This window comes from Mus caroli, unplaced genomic scaffold, assembly GCF_978045245.1.
Source record: "Mus caroli unplaced genomic scaffold, Mus_caroli_1 scaffold_7, whole genome shotgun sequence".
In the NCBI taxonomy this organism is placed as follows: domain Eukaryota; kingdom Metazoa; phylum Chordata; class Mammalia; order Rodentia; family Muridae; genus Mus; species Mus caroli.
In genome coordinates, this window is record NW_028227262.1 from 89,488,525 (window position 1) to 89,502,710 (window position 14,186).

A 14,186-nucleotide genomic window follows, 5' to 3' on the forward strand; every position below is an offset into this window, starting at 1 on the left:
AAGTGTATCACTGGAAGTGACCTTGGAGGTTTCAGAAGCTCACCACAAGACTAGTGGCTCACTTTTTTTTTTTTTCCTGCTGCTTCCCAATCTGGATATAGAAATCTCAGCTACCTCTCCAGTACATGTCTGCCTACGTGCTGCTATGTGTCCACCAGTACCCCCCCAGAGCTCTAGCTGCATATGTATCAGAAGATGGCATAGTCGGACATAAGTGGAGAGAGAGGCCCATCAGTTGTGCAAACTTTATCTGCCTCAGTACAGGGGAACACCAGGGCCAAGAAATGGGAGTTGGTGGGTGGGGGAGCAGGTGGGGGACTTTTGGGATAGCATTGGAAATGTAAATGAAATAAATACCTAATAAAAATAATAGAAAAAAAAAAGAAAAGATAGTGTGTAGAAGAACTGGACATAAAACCTATTTATCAATCAAATAGACACCCAAGTCCTGCCCCTTGTAACCAGATCTTTCTTCTATTGAGCCTACTATAGGGAGTCTCAAACACTAATTAGACTTAGGCACTCTCACTCATGTGGTCTGCTGGGCTATGGTCCCTAGGACTCCAAACTGCCACTTCCCTCCACACAAAGTCATCTTGTTCTGTTTACAAATCAGTATGAGCCCTTACTTTGAGTTCTTTGGTTAAGAGGCAAAGAACCTGGAAACAGCTCAGCTGCTCCTCTGAGAAAGCTATTTCAGGGGTGACCTAGGGCTACTGGCAACCTTTTCATTTCTGTCTTCCTTCAACCAAAGGGAACCTTGAGAACTGCTTCCCACTTCTTTGCTAAAGAGAGAATATATAACTTCTGAAAATCTGTCTTAATCCACCTTTAGGAAGTAGCTACAACCAACACCAAAGAAACATATTTAAACTCCCTGGCCTAAGGACTGAGACTGTTCAGCACGACCTGGGTGGGGATCTGTTAAAACAAACAAACAAATAACTCTGATCCTTGGGCTCTGATACAAACACCATCTCAACAGAATCCCTAGGTAAACCCTGAGTTGTAGCTGAAAGATGATATCTCTGAGAGGTTTGAATGCCAGCCAGGCTGCTTACTACCCCACTCTCAAGCAGTTTCTAAAAAAAGGAGTAACACCCCCTTAATAAGTAGTTGTGTGAATTATAACTGCAATTTTTGCAAACAAATACTCAGTTATAATAGCTCTTGTGGTGTTGTTTAGCACGATCTACAGCAGCTCAGAAGACTTCACAGTGTTGCAGCAGCAGCTCAAAGGGGCTGTGTCCAAAGCCATCTACACTCCTGGAGTTAGTAATGCAGGAGAGGGACCGGAACATTTTGCGGTGACAACTCTAAATACTTAATACATTGTCCATTTCACAACATAGTAAACGCCTGTTGTCTGCTTGCTTTCATATCATTGCACATGACTTTATGAGGAGCCACCTACTCTATACAGAGACAGAGGGAATAGTGAATTGCTAGAGGGAGTGAGGGCCAGACTTCCTGCTGAGTCGCTCTGGGTCCCCAGCCCTTTTCCCTAATCTCCATCTTAACTTTCCATCTGTCACTGGTTCCCTTGCACCAGAAGCACAGCCAGCCAGTCCTCTAAGCTCCCCCAGGGAGCTAGGCTCCCTGAGCAGGGGGTCTGGAGGGCTGGCTGTGGTGGAGCTCACAGGGAGGCTGCTGCCTGTCTATGTGCAGGCGGGACTCAGCCGCTGGGGCCTGGTCACCGCGGAGGGGCGCGCCTAGCTGGCGTGGATCTGCCCGCACGTGAACTCCACCTCCTTGCTGGCTCGCCGCCCAGCGTAGAAGCTGCTGGTCTCCGCCCCGCTGCAGCGCCGCCTCAGCTCTTGGCATAGTAATCTCAGTTCCTGATCGCGCAGAGCTGGCTCCTGGCTGCAGCGGACTGCTCAAGTCACCCAGCAGCAGTGTGGCAGAGCCAGGGCTGGGAATCGACTAGAAGCCCAGCACCGCGCAGACAGCGGCCCAGCGGGGGACACCCCGCCGGAGCAGGTAAGCCCAGAAAGAAGCCGCCCCCGCGGCCACCTGGCCCAGTGGCCAGCCTTGGAGACCGGAGCCTGGCAATGTCCCTGTGCTGGTGAAGGAGGAATTAGGTCCCACATTTTGTTCGTGGATCTTTTGCCTGTTGCTTATGGTCCCCAGCCCCTGCTGCCACCCTGCTCCTCGGGATGGGCTGTGCGCCCCGCAGGTGATGTATATCTCTGCAAGGTTATTACTCCCTTAAGCTCTGACCCAAAGGTAAAAAAAAAGAAAGAGAGAGAGAGAAGCTGCTTGCTGCTTCTGAGCTAGAAATCCTAATCATTAAGATGTGCACACATCGAATACTCGAAGAAGGGTGTGTGTGTGTGTGTGTGTGTGTGTGAGATTGCCTTTTTTATTATTTTCCTATTATTATTTCCTATGAGGTAAAAACTTAGTCGTATCCAATATGCTCGACTATATGTGTGTATGTGTGTGTATTTATTAATACATTTGCATATATATTTCTTCATGAGGTCGGAAGGAAGAGACGAGGAAGGTCGGACTGAGGATGATAAAGGGAAGTCGTTGTTGAGCATGTTCAGTGTCTAGAGGTGAACTTTGGAACCACATTAAATCAAGGTAGCAAGTAGAGGTGGTAAACCTTTCTCCGGGTATATTATAACAAAGGCCTGACATGTTCATCCAGTACACGGCAAAAGGGAAGTGGGAAGAGGAGACTTGGACACTGGAAAGTAGATTGAGGTGGAGGAAAGGCAGCCTAGGCACATCAGAGTTCAAGGGCTTTTGAAGGGGTGTTAAGCGAGGTCACTGGTTGCATGTAGGCAGTTCAAGGTTGGGATGATGTGAGAGCAGCTGAGTAGGTGGGGAAAGGCAAAAGCCTAGAGGGGGTGGGAAAGAAAGGAGCTTTAGCTAGCCATCCAGCTGGGAACTACCTTTCTGAAGGTGTTTGCTTCCTTCCTTCCGTTTTCACAACAGTTTTGTTAGAGATCCATAGGTCCATGTTTTCATTTTATTTATTTATTTATTTATTTATTTTCATGGAATCTGGGTCATGACAGGACTGGAAGAAACTGAAGTGTTTACACCACCGGAAAGATTTGGAGAGAGAGTGATTAAGGCTTAGCTTCATGAAATATTTACACAGCTCTTGCGTGGGCTTTTGTTTGCTCTTGTTGGCGCTTCTGCATATTTTACCTTGATAATGCTTTGAGCATACCTCTCCTGAATGAGCCTATTTTTTCAGTTATAAACTATTCTTTTCTTCCCATGGTGTTCACCATAGGCCTGCCCTGAGAAACAGTAGTGGGAATAAAGATACATGAGTCACAGGGCAAAGAAGTCTTCTCTATTGCTCTCCTCCAATGGACAGAGTATCCATAGATAATGTTCTCTGAGAAAGAGTCACAGAGAATGTGTTTGGTTTCGGTCGAGTCTGTGTGCCCCATGGGTGTGTGCATGTGTTTAGTGGAACAACTGTGTTGATTGTAAACAGGAAAACAGCGTAGCAATCACCACTGCTGTCAGCAGACAGGATGTTCAGTCATTAAAAGGAGTTCCAGAAACATCCCAGGGACTCAAGGAGACACAGCAGATGAGGAACTGCTGTGATATGCTAAGACCTAATCACCAAGTACTGTTGTGGACATGGCATGGCACAACATGGCACCCTCACAGGATAGAAGGCTGAGGTACTAACTGAATCAGGTCAACTGTGGTTGGAGAGGAAGTGAGCTTCCAACAGGATGAACTAAAATTTCAGTGATTGGTTGTCTCAAAAGACTTTCCCAGCATAATTATTGATTCCTCTAAAATTTTCTTGATTATGCCTGAAATATACCGGAAAAGATGTATTTAGACAGAGCTATCCTTCATTGTTAGAGTTTTGTCACAAATCTGCAACTTACAGGGAAGCCTATAACTACCAGGGATGAAATCACAGAATGACAAAATAATGGCTTCTGACACAGAGGGCACACTTTTCTCCACAGTTGCACTGGGGATCTCCAGGGCTGGTGCGCTCTCTCCTTTATGGGCTCCTTCATTCATCCAGTCAACATGTATCTCAATGAACAAGGCATGATGCTCAGATGTGAAATACAAGAATAAATAAGACACAGTCCAGGCTTACAACACGCAATTACATGACAGATGGTGACAGCCAAAGTCCTTTGGGTAGAAGCTTCAGAAGCCAGGCTGAGGAAAGCACAAGGCAAGTTGTGAGAGCTGCTGCCTTGGTTAAGAGGAGCTGAAAGGGCTTTAAGTAAGCAGGGGCTCAGGAAGGCAATCCTGTCAGTACATAAAGGTAAAAGATGGGGAGAGAGAAGGAAGCAGAGCCTATCCCCAAGCTCTGTCCAGAAGGGCTTCTACCTCAGCCTTCAGGAAGCCATTCTGTTTAGAGAAAATGAATCTATTCATATTGGGACTGTTCTAGATTGATTTGTCTTACCCACATTATATCCTCCAAAGATCTACAAATGATCGTTGGCTTAATTTGCAATTGTCTGCTCAGAGGAGAGAAAGGCCTTTGAGATAAGTCATGACTTCCTGTGCCTCAGCTGCTTCATCCCCAGTGTCCATGGCTGCTCTGCATTCTGTGAAGTAACTGAAGGAGGGAAGATTGAATTTATAGAAATGACTAAGAAATTCAGGAAACCTTTCCTGGTTTTATTTTTTTTTATTTCTTTTTTATTTTATTTTATTTTATTTTTTGGTTTTCTGAGACGGGGTTTCCCTGTGTAGCCCTGGCTGTCCTAGAACTCACTCTGTAGACCAGGCTGGCCTCGAACTCAGAAATCCGCCTGCCTATGCCTCCCAAGTGCTGGGATTAAAGGCGTGTGCCACCACTGCCTGGCCCTGGTTTTATTTTTAACCTGTATTTCTTAACTTTCTACTCATTTGCTTTGAGACAGGGTCTTGCTCTGTGGCACAGGCTTCCCTTAAACTTACAATCCCCCTGCCTCAGCCTCTCAAGTTCAGTGATTATATGGTATGTACTATCACACCCAGCTTGCCAATCTTATTTTTTATGATAACAGAACTTAGGGATAAAGTATGAATACTAGTGCCTACACAAAGTATTTAAATATCTCAAATGACTCTAAATCGCAAATGTCATTGACAAATAACAATTAACTCTAGGAAATGGGCTGAAGAGAACCCAAGGGACACATGAAAGTTTTCAATAATTTTTAACTGAAAGAAATAGTTGTTATCAACCCCATAGTCATCAGTAAGTGACCTTCCAGACTTATATATTTCAAATTTCAGATACCAAATGACTATGGAATCAGTTTAGTGAATGTGATCAGTGTTTTGATTGTTGAATATATGAGCGAGCAAAATAACATACAAGAATAGATGCTGTCCAGGAAAATTTTAAATGGTCTGTTTGCGTGTATGTACATAATGAACCATGGTGTGTAAGTGTGTACTTCCTGTTGCCCATGTCCTGAGTAGTCTGAGTGTTAGTGCTTTAGGTGATCGAGAGGCTTCTAGTTTGCAAGATACAGCAGTTGAAGTAAGAGATCCACACATAGGCTTTTACACCCTCTGCTGAGCAGCAAAGCTGTGTCACTGAAAAGGCCACCCCTAGAACTAACCAAATAAGTCAACAGAAATCCAGAGGGCACAGCGCTTGGTGTGGATTTCAAAAGAGTAGCAACAGCAAGGAAACGGAGCTTGAGTCAGTTCATGAGTGGTGGTTGGATTGAGTGGGCGGTGAGACAAGGGTGGTAAGTAAACATGTAGAAAATAGATATTTACTACAAAGAAACCATCCACTCATGAATCAAGCCCCAGCTGCCCACTTCTCACCCCCTACTCTCCATCCCCAAGCCACCCTGCCTAGCAACAGCAACACTCAGTAATGTAGTAAATCTCTGGAATACCGCATGTTGCTATTAACAGCAGCCTTCAAGCGGTACCCAAGATCTTTAAACTTGTTCTCCCTACAGGTCTTAGGTCTTCAAGTGTATATCATTTGCCCTACAGCTTGCCATTCCTCCTCTCCTCCCTATAACTGCTCTCTTATTTGCGAGTTCTATATAGACAGTATTTTATGTTGTTAATTATTTTATTTCTAAAATTTATTTTCTTAATACTTATACTTTAAGAAAATCTAGTGAGAATGGCCATGACCAGATGAACCTGTCCTTTTCTGACATTTTCTTCTTGTTGCCATCATTTTCTGGTTGGACCTGGACTCAGTTGAATATGATAACTGAACTACTGACTATTGACAAGATGTACCACAGTGTAGCATGACTCACTTCTCAGAACACAGCTCCAGTCATGAGAACAGAGGGGCAGAGTGTGATCAAGTGATTGTCACAAGTTCAAAAAGCAAGCACCCATCAGGAGCAGAATCCCAGGCCGGGCACCATCACTAAGCAGCCACAAGCACCAAATGGGAGCATAGCACAGGCCATATTTTCTTTCCTTTGGTTGTTTTGTGTTTTCACTGTCATCTTAGTGCAATGTTTAAATATGTTTGTGTGAACTTCTTGGTTTGGAAAAATGGCTCAATAGATAAAAGCCCTTGCTGCTGAGCCTAATGATCTGAGTTTTATTTCACAAGAATAGATGCTGCCCAGGGAACTTTTAAATGGCCTGTTTGCGTGTATGTACATAATGAACCATGGTGTGTAAGTGTGTACTTCCTGTTGCCCATGTCCTGAGTAGTCTGGGTGTTAGTGCTTTAGGTGATAGAGAGGCTTCTAGTTTGCAAGATACAGCAGTTGAAGTAAGAGATCCACACATATGCTTTTATACACTTTGAGGTGCAACAAAGTTGTATCACTGATAATGCCACCCCTAGGACTAAAAGGGAACCTCCAGGGAGTGCACCCTGCCTCTCCCACATACTCAACCGGTCAATCAATCAATTAGTCAATGTAGTGCAATAAAGACTAATAATTAAAAAGGCAATTAGCACCTGCATGTTCTGCTGTAGGTAGCCTACTGCTTATGTGGGTAGAAAAGTAGGAAGAGAAAGGTTTTGAGCCTCTGAAAACTCTTTGAATTTCTCCAAGCTCTTGCTGTCTCTGCTCTGGAATAAAACCATGCTGTGATATTGAGCCCTTCTGAATGAAGCTACGTATTTATTCAGAACAATAATGCCAGGACACAGACTCAGCAGCATGAATTCTTTGACTTGAAGTGAAATATAAGAACTTATGTGTTTTCCTATTCTGTCCTGGACAGCATAGCATGCTCATCCTTCTTTCCTACAATAGAGTGTTTAGATTAGTAGTAATCTGATGCTTTAGCATTCAAGTCAGGTTTAGGATGATAATATTGAAGGCTGCATTGGACTTGAAAAGGCATTCTTGAATTCCATGAGGAAACACATATATAATCTTACAGTTTAAATGACTTAGTGTCCTGAATCCCAGTGAGAAAACCACTCACAACTTTTTCATTGGGCATATGTTGGAGTTAGCAACACAGTGGTAGCACTCCAGTGTTCAAGCTTGTAATTATATTCCCTTATCTTGAAACTCATCAGAACTTAAGCTCAGACCTTTAATTATAGACAGTAATAACTGACCCATGGCAAGAGGACTAAGTGAAATGACCTCGTGGTTTCTAATACCAAATTCAGAGGTGGAGCTTAGAAATCTGCGTATAAGTATACCTGTATGTGTTTGTGTATGTGTATATTCCAAAAGATTTTGGAGAATTATAAAGTTTCAGAGGAGTCTCTGTGAAGTTAGAGCCCAGGCACAGGGTGAGGATGGCCTTTGGGGCGGGGGTGGGGGGGAGGGGATGAGTGTGGCTGCATGCTGTTAGAGTCCCCTCTTTGGATCCTTGGAGGCAGGAGAAAAGACTAATTATGTAGTTTTCCTTTAAAATTGAGGGGGAGATTAAGTACAACTTTCTTATCATAAAGTAAAATGGAAGATGAACAGTGAAAAATATCTCTGTGTTTTATTCAGTATCTGTCTCCTACTGAGCTACAATTCAGAATGAAAACTTGGAAGAAAATGCTGAATTTTGCAGTGGAGAGAATCTGTATACTATACTCACTAAGGCCAATGTGTGGAGTCAGCTGTGTGGATTTCAGACCATCTCGGCCATTATGATCTGAGATGTCAATAAAATTGTGGAGACCAGTTGGATAATTTTGAGCAGAACGGGTTTCATTTGAAATGCTTAATTCCTGGATCCTCAAGAGGATGCATTTCATGCTTGCTACTGCTAGGAAGTTTGCTGTAATCAGGATTCACAGGCATGACACTTTCAGAACCAAGAAAACCATTTCAAAGACAGAAGAAGAAGACTAAGCCACAGGCATCTCTTGGACCTGATGTTGTTGATTGAGTAGCAGCTATCAGAGCTCCAAGCCTCCTTCAAAATTCACACTTGCATTTAACAATTTTATGAAAGATTCAGAGAATATATTTTAAGCATAAATTGCAAACAAACCATCAAAGTGGGAAATCTAGTTTGTGATGCACAAGATATTGATAATTCTTTATTATTTTTCAAGGTTATTGATTATAAATAGCCTAAATGTTAAGAAGTCATATTGTGTCAATGGGAAGTATAGTGTATCCAACTTAGATTAAATGCAATCCTTAAGGGAGTAGAGTGCTTGTGTTAAGTCTATTTTCTACATAATCAGAACATGTTTGTTTCAGTACTTGTAGACCATTGATTTCTGAAGTGTAACCAGCTTTGCCCGTACCCTGCTCTTAGTGAGTGCACTCTGCAAATTCTCCATGCTGCAGAATTTGGCATTGATTCCAGATTTTCATTCTGAATTGTGGCCCTGTAGAAGAGAGATACTGAATAAAAAAAACATTTCTTGTTGTTCTCATTTTTTGTTACTCTGTGATAAGAATGTGCTTTCCCATGATAAGCTTTTATAAATTGTTCAAAAATGCTCGTGCTGTTTATTGTGAGATCTGCTTTGTTCAAATTTGGTTTTGTCTTTGAGGTGCGGCTTTTATATATAAATGCTCATTACCTCCCAGTCAGTTTCTCAGTGCATACAATCATAAGTTGATGCTCGGCTATTTCCACAAACCCTCCTTGATTCTTCAGCACTGGATATGACATATTTGAATCTATATCATGAATGCTTCAACATATGCTTAGTGTATCATTATTTGAGCTTGCCCTTCAGAAAACTCTTCTATAAATTATTTCTCCTTAAAAATGATAATCAAATTAAAGTAAATAGTTAGATGTTGGGGTATTTTTGTTTTTTGTTTGTTTGTTTTGTTTTGTTTTGTTTTTTCAAGACAGGGTTTCTCTGTGTAGCCCTGGCTGTCCTGGAACTCACTTTGTAGACCAGGCTGGCCTCAAACTCAGAAATCTGCCTGCCTCTGCCTCCCGAGTGCTGGGATTAAAGGCGTGCGCCACCCCACCCCACCCCACCCCACCACACCACACCCCCACCCCCCACCCCCCACCCCCAGCAAGATGTTGTTTTGTGTTCATGTTAAACATTGTCTGAAAGCAGTCAGAGAAGAGACATCTGACAGGTATGGGGATAGTTGCTGAGTTCTAAGCAGGAGTGTCAAAAGGCTTTGCAATCCCCACCACCTGCCCATGATTTCTAGTCAGATTCTCAGAACAGAAGAAAGCATCCCAGAGATCTTCACTGCATGGGTCTCAGGCTTGGGCACTTAGAAACTGAAAGCCACAAGTCTGCAACCCAGCAAAAGCATCATTGCCCACAGTCAAGATATTTGTGTTTCATCAAGGATGACATTTATTATAAAAACACAAAATACCGGCCCACAGTGTCTGGGCTGGCACAAAACAGTTGCATATGCTGTCGCTTTATTACAGTCTCCATTTCTGTCTGCTGTCCTTCTGACCTTGATGTTTCCTTGTATTTAACCCTTCTGCTTTATTCTGAAATTCACTCAGAACTCAGAGGTACAGGTCTTAGAACTGCACTGGATATTCCTAGGGTACCATAGGACTCTAAATTCCAGGTCTCAATAGAGCAGAAAGATAATTATCCCACATAGAGCTAACTCCCATGAATTGGTAAGCTTAAAAGTTTCCATCTTCAAAATATGTAGATTATATAAAAGCTTAATGAATGCAAATTGAGTTGACCTAGTCTATTAGTAACAGAGTTTTCTTTTTTCATGTGGTGGCTTGCTTGCTTTATTTTAACTGTCTTAAAATTGAAATCATTATCAGTTTTTACAGTAATTTCTCTTTTTTTCTTCCGAAAAGAGCCAAGGCTCGGATTTTATCTTGAATTGCTTTACATATTTTTAAATGCATCATATGTTTATATGGCATATTTGCATAGCCTTCTGAAAGCCCAGAGCAAGTCCTAGTCTTTTGAGTAGGGGTGTTTGAGTTAAATTCCCAAGAGTAGCATGGACACATATCCCAGTTCCTGTCTGGATCATGAAGACTGAAATATGCTCTCTAAGATGATATGTGGGTTGTGCATGCAACCCTTCTCCAAAGCTCATCACTAACACAGTTGACACTGGACAGCAGAATTGTGCTACTGATATGCCTAAAGATAAGGTGACTTTTGTCAAGAATGAGTTTGTGTTGCACAGAAAGACAAATGCCCCTCTGCTTATTCTGTTTGTTTGCTTTTAAGAATGGGTTTCCTGTATCTCAGGCTGCTCTCTAACTGGTTGTGTGGTTGGAGATGATCTTGAACTTCTGACCCTCCTGTCTCTACATGCAGAATGTTGGGGGAAATGTATACATTACCATAACTAGATGTTCTGTGGTGATGGCAATCAAACCCAGGGCTTTGTTCTCTTTAGGCACTCTCCTGACTAAAATGCACCTCTTTGAAACAACAGGATACTAATCTCAGGCCAATCTTTAAGTAGCAACAGCTGCCTCAATAGGTCTGACAGGCTCTAATCGTTTCTCAACTTTCCGTCCTCATGAACACTTTGCAAGCCTCCCCCACACCAGGCCTCCTACCTTACTTCTAAAAACATCTTCTCATCTAATTATTAATCCTAAAAGTGTTGGTGCATAGGCAAGTTCATGCCAAAAAGACAGTGTTGAGAATAGAATCATTTTAAGAGAATAGAGGACACAATACTATATCCGCTCTGCACTCTCTGGAGAAGTAGCATTTTCTTGTGTGATAAGAAGTGTGCAGATGAAGGTGCCATGCTCTCTGAGATGTAATGATAACAAGTAGGCAATAATGAATGACAAAATTCTTCAGAGATAGTTATATTTTTCTTAATAATAATTAATACAAAAAGTAATATTTTAGACTGCCAAGTGATTCTTTTAATATTTGAAACTGCAATGATGGCTGATTAAAAGACTGTCACTGTGGCTTTTGTAGTTTCTGAGTGGAGGACTTCTGGGGTTAAAATGTAAGAAGGAATAAAATAGGAATGTTTCATCTTCTTCTGCTTTATATATTAATGAAAAGCATTACTGGAATTCTAATTATAATGGGCCATTTTCCTGACCAAGAGCTTGGGAATTCCTCTTGTAGCCTGACAACAAGCATCCCTCCTCTGTCCCCCATATGTCTTCCTTCCTGCAGGCACCAGTAATTAAGGTTAGCTTCTGCGCATCTTCAGTTTGACTGCATGTTGACCTCATCCAGGTTCCTTTCTTCCCTGGTAGGTCAAACTAAAAAACTAGCCGTCAAGAAACACGGCCAAGTGAGAGCAATGAGGCAGATGCAAGAAAAACCTTGCGGTTTCTGCTGGTGGCTAGCCATTGCACAGGAAATCTTTCTGGTGTGAATTTGTCACAGCCTTGGTGAAACTTCAAGAAAATAATTACAAGTAAGAGAAGCAAGAGTACCATTATTACAGAATTCATTTCGTTATCAAGATGCTATAATAATATAACATAAATAATATAACAGAGAGAGAAGTCTCATGATTCTGACAAACCACTGCTAGAACAGCTGGTGATACTTAATTGTTAAACAGTGCTTAGAGACCATTGGTTTGGATAGTTGCTTAAGACTTGGGGATAATCTCTACCCTAGAACCCCAGTACTGGGGCTCCCCTGCCAGAATGCTGGAGATATCCAGTTTTCCACTGCTGCTCTTTAATGTCTCAGATCCTCTGGTATCCACTTCCACCCCCAACCCCCATCCCACCCCACTGGTGCTGCTCATCCTCCTCTGTGGGCCTCTTCTGCAAGGCCACAACGCAGGTAAATGAAGTAACAATACATGCCTCTGGCTTCTGGTACTTTCCCAGGGTGACTGTTTTGAACCGAAACTAGGAGGGAGGTGCCCTGGCCTTATCACCTATGTGGCAGGAGAGAAGGTTAAAGGGCAGGATGCCAGTCTGTAGTAAAAGAGCAACTAGTCCAGTGGGGCAGATGTGAGGGGGAGTGAAGAGGGAGCAGGAGGTGAAAAGAACCTTGCAGGCACTCTACAGTGTTGGCTACAGGCAGGAGGAGAACTCTGGTATATTCCTGTTTGTTTGTTTGTTTGTTTGTTTTAATTCATTACACCCCCTGTCAAGGCCCCCTTCCCTCCTCTCTTCTCAATCCCAGGCTAACAAACTCATCTCCCCATTGCTCCTCCCCTTCTTCTCAGAGAAGAGGGAGCACCCCCCCCCTCCTTGTGTACCACCCTACCCTGGGACATCTGGTCCCAGCAGGCCTAGGCATATCATTTCCCACTGATGCCCAACCATCTACTTATTAAAATATGAGTGAGATAACAGACTTCATCTCATACAACCCTCAATTCAGTGGTACTTACTCTGCTGGACCCATTTCTCAGGAAAGCTTGAATTTTAAAATGAGGAAAAAGGTTCCACAAACTATTAGAGAAAGCTCTATACATTCAGTACCACAGCCACCAAGCTATGTGCTTCCCAATGCCATTCCACACTGTCCCTCAGAAATTATCAATAAGAAGGACTAAGCAGATTTCATAAACAAATTCTTTCAAGTTGGGTTTCTTTTCATGTCACTTTAAAAATAAATAGAAGAACTTCTGAAATAGTCATAAGACATATCTTTGAGTGAGTGGGTAAGTTTAAGGAAGAGCCCTTTAAGTCCACAAATCATTGCATAGGCAATAAAACCTGCAAACATGACTTTATCAGAATATCCAGGTAACACATATGTTCGGCAAACAGCATTTCTTTGTTTCTCAAAAGCAAAACTAAGTGTATGCTCTCAAATCACGTGCACAGGCAGTGCACACATATGCGCAAGCACGTGAACAACCGCATGAACAGCAAGAAAAAGCCAGGCCTGTGTCACTGTTGAACTTGCTGTGGACTTTGGACTTAGGAACTATTTATAGAACTGGTGCTTCCAAGGTTGATGTTTGAATCTTAGACGATCATTACTCAGAAACATTAAGCAATCCCCTATGATAGCTTGTAGCCTAGTATTCTACATGAAACTGAAAACTGAATTTGTTTTTGCACAGGACACTGGAGACAGTCTTTAAACTCCAAGGCCAGGCAAACACTGAAGTATTCATTATCGTTCTTGGTGGCACTCATTATCAAACCCTGAATTATCAGGGCCTGACACATTCAGCGAGCTACTTCACTAAGTCCAAGCTGTTGTTCTGATGCAGTAGTAAGGTCAAAACAAGTTTTAAACGTCATTGATAGTTTCTCAGTAAATAAGAAATTGAAGGAATTCTCTTCCGGGGTGGTCTTGTCCTGCTCCTCACCCTCTGGTGGTCAGTCATCCACCACTGTCTTTCTAGGTCAAAACCGTGTCTGTTGGAAAAGTGGTGGCACGGGACTGTGTGCTGCTGTGTCTGGAGGCTTCCAGAGTGACCTATGACATAAACTTAGTTGGCATAAGTATACTTCTTAGTTTAACATTTATGAACGTATGAGTATCTCTTTTAAAAATATGTGGCTGGTAACCATTGGACTGAGCTTGGTGGTCCCTGTTGAAGGAGATGGAGAAGGGACTGATGGAGCTGAGGGGATTTGCAGCCCAATAGAGGGAGCAACAGTGTCAACAGGCCAGACTCCCCGGAGCTCCCGGGGCCGGGACCACCAACCAAAGAATACACATGGAGTGACCCATGGCACTGGCCACATATGTGGCAGAAGATGGCCTTGTTGGACATCAGTGGGAGGAGAGGCCCTCAGGCCTGAGGGTGTTCTATGCCCCAGTGTAGGGGAATGCCAGGGAGGGAGTATGGGAGTGAGTGAGTGGGGAGTAGGGGGAGGGGGAATGGGATAGAGGGTTTCTGAAGGAGAGACCTGGAAAGGGGAAAACATTTGAAATGTAAATAAAGAAAATA

At 42.9% G+C, this 14,186-nt stretch overlaps 1 protein-coding gene across 1 annotated transcript in view; it reads left to right on the plus strand.

Annotated features, from left to right (window-relative positions):
• The first annotated feature begins 1,591 nt into the window (after nucleotides 1–1,591).
• Nucleotides 1,592–14,186, plus strand: part of Gprin3 (GPRIN family member 3) — an 84,411-nt gene continuing 71,816 nt past the window's right edge. The window contains exon 1 of the mRNA XM_029478310.2: nucleotides 1,592–1,980. The gene's annotated coding sequence lies outside the window, so the exon portion shown is untranslated. The remainder of the gene's footprint in view (nucleotides 1,981–14,186) is intronic.